Source organism: Myxocyprinus asiaticus, chromosome 35 (genome assembly GCF_019703515.2).
Source record: "Myxocyprinus asiaticus isolate MX2 ecotype Aquarium Trade chromosome 35, UBuf_Myxa_2, whole genome shotgun sequence".
Classification (NCBI taxonomy): domain Eukaryota; kingdom Metazoa; phylum Chordata; class Actinopteri; order Cypriniformes; family Catostomidae; genus Myxocyprinus; species Myxocyprinus asiaticus.
The window spans coordinates 20,662,003-20,668,507 of record NC_059378.1 but is presented as its reverse complement, the minus strand read 5'-3'; the positions used below and the strand labels follow the sequence as shown (position 1 = coordinate 20,668,507).

General features: G+C 37.8%; 1 pseudogene; it reads left to right on the top strand.

Annotated features, from left to right (window-relative positions):
- The first annotated feature begins 3,179 nt into the window (after window positions 1-3,179).
- Window positions 3,180-5,623, top strand: LOC127425877 (inter-alpha-trypsin inhibitor heavy chain H3-like; annotated as a pseudogene).
- The last annotated feature ends 882 nt before the right edge of the window (window positions 5,624-6,505 follow it).

Here is a 6,505-nt window from a genome sequence, read left to right as displayed (position 1 = left end):
AATTTGCAAAGATTTCAAACAAACTTCTTTCACATTGTCATTATGGGGTATTGTTTGTAGAATTGAGGAAAATAATGAATTTAATCCATTTTGGAATAAGGCTGTAACATAACAAAATGTGCAACAAAATACTTTCCGGATGCACTGTATACAGTAATCAATCTGTTTTGCATGTCGTGTTACAGTCCTCATCCATCTGTTCAAGTATACATGACACCCATAGGTGAATTATGGACTGGGCCAATGGGGCCAGTGCCCAGGGGCTCTTGACTACAAGGTATTGCGGCTCATCACCTTTGAAAACAAATGTTTATATATGCTTAAACATGTGGCCTGCAGAGCTTATGCAAGGCCCCCTCAACAGGGCGCTGTGAAAATGAGGGCCCCCAGCCCTCTTATAGGACCCTTTTGCCTTCCTGTTTCTAATTAAAAACTTTTAGCAACTCTTTAACCTTATAAAGCCATGCATATCAAATTTGATACATGACTTTCTAAAGCCTCTACATCATCATAATGTGTATGAGATGTCTACTGTCTCCAAGTGATAGTTTTCATGCTGTACTGGAAGTAGAAGACCTTGTTATGTAATTTTCCATATTTTTCTGCACTCAGCTTTTTTATGTGAAATCTTTGCTGATTTTGTAGTAAAATTAACAATAACATTTATTTTGCTACTGATTTTTCAAAATGAGTATTTATTGAATTCAAGCAAGGTGCTTAAAATGTCATCATTTTGTAGAATAATAGGTTTAAACAGGTTTAAAAAATATAATCTTCTGACTTTTTAATATGTTAGGCATTATATGGTTACGCTTTATTCTTTGTATAAAAGGGCTGTCAAACAAAAGCGTTTATTATACTATTCATTGCTATAACTGCATGTTTGCCCTACATTACAAAAAATAACTTGGCTTAGGTGGTTGGGAAAATGAAAATATTGATATTTTACTTTGTGTGGTTCAAAAGTACTGATTAAACTAGATATGTAAAGTTTGTCAAGACAAACTATAATGATGGTCTGACAAAACCTTGTCTGAAAGTTAAAAATATGCTTGATGTTAAACATTTTTACAGGTTTTACAGTAAGAAAGAAAGAAAGAAAAAAGAAAGAAAGAAAGAAGAGAGCATCTTAAAGCAGTTTAATGGGCATGTGTGTAAGTTTTGACAGCTGAAGTTTGAAATTATGAACATTCCAAAACAGACTCGTAGCTCATTTTAACATTCTGTCAATGTAATGTAGTTTAGGGAATTTTTAGACACTTTGAAAAGGCTTAAATTATGCCTTTGCAGGGCTTTTTGATGGAAGAATATTAATGGTAGCCAAGCTGTACAGTCATTCCAAACAGAATCTCCCAAAAAATGACCAAATGACCACTATTTTTGGGCCCCACACCATTCAGCCATTCAAAGCCCTCACAATGGAGGGTAAAGTCTTTGAAGGGATGATCACTTCTAAATAGAATGCACCCTATCATTCAGATGAGTTGAAAAGATAGCCGTTTCTCACCCACACATATTATACCGCTTATCACTTCTTATATGGCTTCTGTAGATATGAATTTAACCACTGGAGTCTTATGGATTACTTTATGGATTTTTACTTTTATGGTTTCCTTTATGTTATTTTTGGAGCTTCAAAGTTCTGATCACAATTCACTTGCCTTGTATGGATCTACAGAGCTGAGATATTTTTCTAAAAATCTTTGTTTGTGTCCTGCTGAAGAAAGAAAATCATACTTTAAAGTGTTTGATGAAGTTAAAATATTTCATAATTTTTTTATGGCCCCTGTAAATATATGCATTTTGTATGCATAATTTTTATTATATACATTGAGTTTACATTCTGTACAACAAATGTTATAATGGTACTGTCTCTTTAAGAACAGTGGCAGATGTGGTTGCTTTACCACATCCGTGCTGTGTGTTTAAATTAATCTTACTGTACATAATAGAAAAGGTATTAAAGGAGGCTTAAATAAATGAAAATAGATTGCGTAGATCTCAACTTTAAAAGATAATTGGACCGGGGGGGGCCCTAAAAGAACATTGGCCCTGGGGCCCTTGCTAGTTATAATCCGCCCATGATGACACCATGCGTAATCGAACAGCTGAAGAAAAGACGTCAGCTGAGGGAGTGACAATAAGTAAAATAAGCTGTAATAACCACTCGATGATAACTGAAAGTAAGACATATGCAGTAGATAATGCTAGAATGCTAACCTTGGCCATAGTATGCACCTTACCCTCTTTTATTGTATTATACAGTGGAATTTGTGAAAACTGTCCACTTAAGATCATGATAAAAGGTTTTTTATACTTGTTTATAAATAAAGACATTTGTTGCTACTGCACAGATGGTGTTGGGTGATATGGGTGTTACTATGGCAGACAGATAAGAGGATTATCAGTGGGCAGAACACAGACAAAATAATTATAATTAGAGGCATATCAGTGTGTCACAGGTGTGAATGGTTTACAGACTACTGATCCATCCAAAAATGAAAATTTCTAGCTTTCGCATAGATAAATTGTGCGTTCTATTCAGAAGGAATCATCCTTGTGCCCTATTCCCTTCGAAGACTTTTCCATCCACTGTGAGAGCTTTGAAAGACTGTGGGGGTGTGGGGCTCAAAAATAACGTTTATTCTGAACTCACCTTTTAAGTCATTTTTAATGGAAATTGTGTTTGAAGCGATCTTGCAGCATGGCTATCTTGATTTTTCTCCAGTCAAAGTGCCCTTTGAAAGCTGATTTATCCTGTTTGAAACACATAAATCCTGTGTGTGTTGTTGCTTTTCTTCTCTGCTTTGGGTTGTGTTCGATTTTCAGGTTAAATACATGTCACGCAGTGAGACTTCTTTCTCTGCAGAACAAAAATGGGTGTTTCCAAATCAGTGGGTGTTTTTCGACCACCATACATAATTTGCTAACTACACTGAGGTACCCTACTTTCATTGGATTGTTGAGAAAATACTCCTTCTGGTTTGGAAATGCACACTAATTATTACATTGATATTCTCTACTTTCATTGGATAGTTGAAAAACGCCCATCCTGGTTTGAGAATGCCCACAGATTGGGAAACGCCTATTATTGTTCCACAAAAACCTATACTTCAGCATGGCACGTCTGTTTTTTTAAAGCATGCACATAATGCAGAGGCCAGTTGTGGTATGATAACATGTATACATACTGGAAGGAGCCAGGCTACAATCACGTTATCAAGGTGTGTTAGTTCTATTTAGCAAAAACTGGACTGATCCGATTTTAGTCAGACTAAAGCTAAAATGACAAAGTCAGCCACGTCTGATTTCACAAAAGTAATATACACTGTTTTCATTAATAACAGTTGGAAGACCAGTTCATGGTCAAGGGTCTAGCCATTGCTGAGGAATGGGACAGTGTGTTCCCTGAACAGGAGTACATCTTTGGGGATTTCATAGAGTGTCTGTGGGCAAATCTGACCATTCAGCAGCTCTTAGATAAAAGGTCAGTAAGATACATGCGGACAACTATTTGAATCATTACCTGAGAATGGTCGTCTGAAACAATAGTTGTAGCTATAGTATGGTTAGCTATATATGGAAGAAGCAAACTGAAATTATGATTTCTCTGAGCTTTTTGTTAATTTAATGTTAGTATATAAACTCTACTTGCCCAAATATTTTTACATTTGAATAATCAGTTTCTTGCAGATATGCTAAAATGGCACATTTCAATTTGGGTAATGGTGTTGTATCCTTTTGATCCACAGAACAGCGAGAGGACATGACAGCACCTTGTAAGATATATTTGGTTGATAATGATCTTGATTTGGTCTGTCAAAGGTTTCAAACCATCGTTTTGAACATCAATAACACTTGTGTCTTGAATGAACCTATTTGCTTAACCTGTGGATGAATTTGTTGCTAGTTTGATAACTGGACAAAGTTAAAGGTGCACTCAGCAATGCTCTGGTTGAAATAGCAGTCATCCTGGACTTGTACCATCAACTGGCGGTGAGGATTCACCATCAAACAAAGAAATAGTTACTCATGCCATTGTATAAATGTGCTATTAGCAGCAATAATAAATAATTGCAACTTCACAATTGACAGGTGATGAGGTGGATATATTTCTCTTTAGGTGATTTCAAGCTTCCTTTGTAAACATTTAAATACTGTCTCCCTTTCTCTCACAATAACACTCTTGTAGATACTGTATAATGTGCCATACCTGCTACATCTCAGCCGGCTAGCAGCATTTGCCTGGGACAAATACAACCACCCACTTCGTATTTTGGTAAAAAGTGGATATGTAGTGCGTCTTGCTCTTGGCAGTTGATGGAGATCCACATTTCATTATAGAACTGCCAGATCAGAATGAAACACTGTGCTTCAACTTTGATGACAAACATGGCACCATCTTCAACTTGGTTAGAGACCCAATAACAGTTGATTTGTGCTGTTAAAAACACATTGATCTACTGTATGTAGATGTGTGTAATGTGATGTACTGCATTTTTTTTGTTCCTCTTGTCATTTTCCTTACGTTTGTGAAAAATATATATTCAGGCATTGTAGTGAATGGCCAGATTATTGGAGAAAAGAAGGAGGTCCCAGAAAACAAGGCACACACCTATTTTGGCCACTTTGGTATTGTCCATGAGCAGCTTGGTATAAGATTAATGGTGACCACAAAGGAGATCTCAGTGTCCGAAGGGAGAAAACACACACAGTTCTTCTGGTCTACCACCAGAACTGTCAAAGGAATGAAGTAAGTGACATATAATTTACATTGAACAGTGGTTAAGGGCCAGAAAAATCAAATGATCTTTGAGCACAACTTAAGAGATTCCATCTTTTGCTTTCTCTAGCATGGATCTGCAGGTAATCAAAGATCGCAGTTTAACAGTGACCTTGAGGAACTCAGTCAAGTTTCTGATTATCCTGCATAAAATATGGAAGAATCACCCATATCACCAACACTACCTTGGATTCTACACCCTGGATAGCTACCTCCTTTCACGCAATATCCATGGCCTCCTTGGTAAAATAAGTGACTGATGTTCTTAGATATAAGCAGAACCAAGTTGAGTCCATTTTTTCTCATAAAACAGCACATATTATACTTTGCCAATACAGGCATGTTCAGCGAAGAATGTTTAGGGACACTCAAGGCACTAGGTCATCAGTTTCTAATAAAACCACTTCTACCTCTTTCTTTGAGGGCATCCTAACATTAACATCAGCATTCTTTGGTCTTTATTTTTTAAATGCAGGTCAGTTCTACCAAGGGGTGAACTTTGAAGTTAGTGACTTGTTTCCAGGAAAAGACCCAGACAACAAGATGGCATCATGTTTGTGAAAGGAAACAGTAACTAGGTGAATGGAAATAAGACTGTGCATGTAAGAATTTGTTGTAATCATAGCTGAATTCACACCTGCAAGCAGACAGTAAAATCCATGCAGATTTTCACAGAATTCTACATGACTCTGTGTCAACAGTGGTTGGCAAAGAGATTTCAGGCAGGATGTGAACAATGGAGAAAACGTGCCTTGCTGGTTCATTCATAATAATGGCACTGGGCTTCTTGATGGAGTTCACACAGACTACATTGTCTCTGGTCTCCTCAGATCAATCTAAGACACATCTGTGGCTCAACAGACCTCCGCACTACACAGAAAAGTTCTCGCCTCAAAGTACAATATATGTTAGCTTTCACCTGTAATCATAAGTACAAAAGATGTGATTGTTCATTTTGGATTTATATACCATACTTGACTGTGTTAGAATGCTGTTTTATAGCATCTTAAACTTGTTAGGAACTAGGAACCTTTGATATTTGTTATGGTTTTGTTGCAGAGAGGTAGGGACACAAACACAGAGTTCAGAAAAAAACAATACTTTAAATAATAAACACAAAATCCCATGAGGGGGCAAACATAAACAACCCCGAAGGGGACAAAAGTAATCCAAGGAATCGGGAAGAGGGAAACGGGGAACAGGACCAACCGGACCACACTGGAACCTGGAAGGTGATCAGGGTAAACAGGACACTAGAAACACATGCAGAACTTCTGGAGAACAAGACGAACTGGCACTCAGCAGCACACATGAGGAGACTAAAATAGGAAGAGAAAAATCAACAGGTTAAAGACAGGGCAGGTGTGACATAAAACAATGAGCAAACAAGGAGGCGGGGTGTGATGTCAGACCAAGAAGCACACGGCGCTACAGAAACAATAACAAAGCCGTGTGCTCTCACAAGCAGGCAAAACATTCGATTGGCATGAGTTCACGTCACCAAGACAATGAGGCAATATACACTCATACCAATCAAACAAGACAAGAACAGTCATTGTGTGAAAGTTCGGCCACATGCACACCCGACACCTTACCGAAGTGACCGAAACTCAGCACAAACATGAACACAGCTCGTGACCTGCGCGCACGGTGCAAAGCGAGCACAACACGTGCCTGTGAGAGACAGACACGAAAACTGACAAGGATTATTGACGCGAGTGC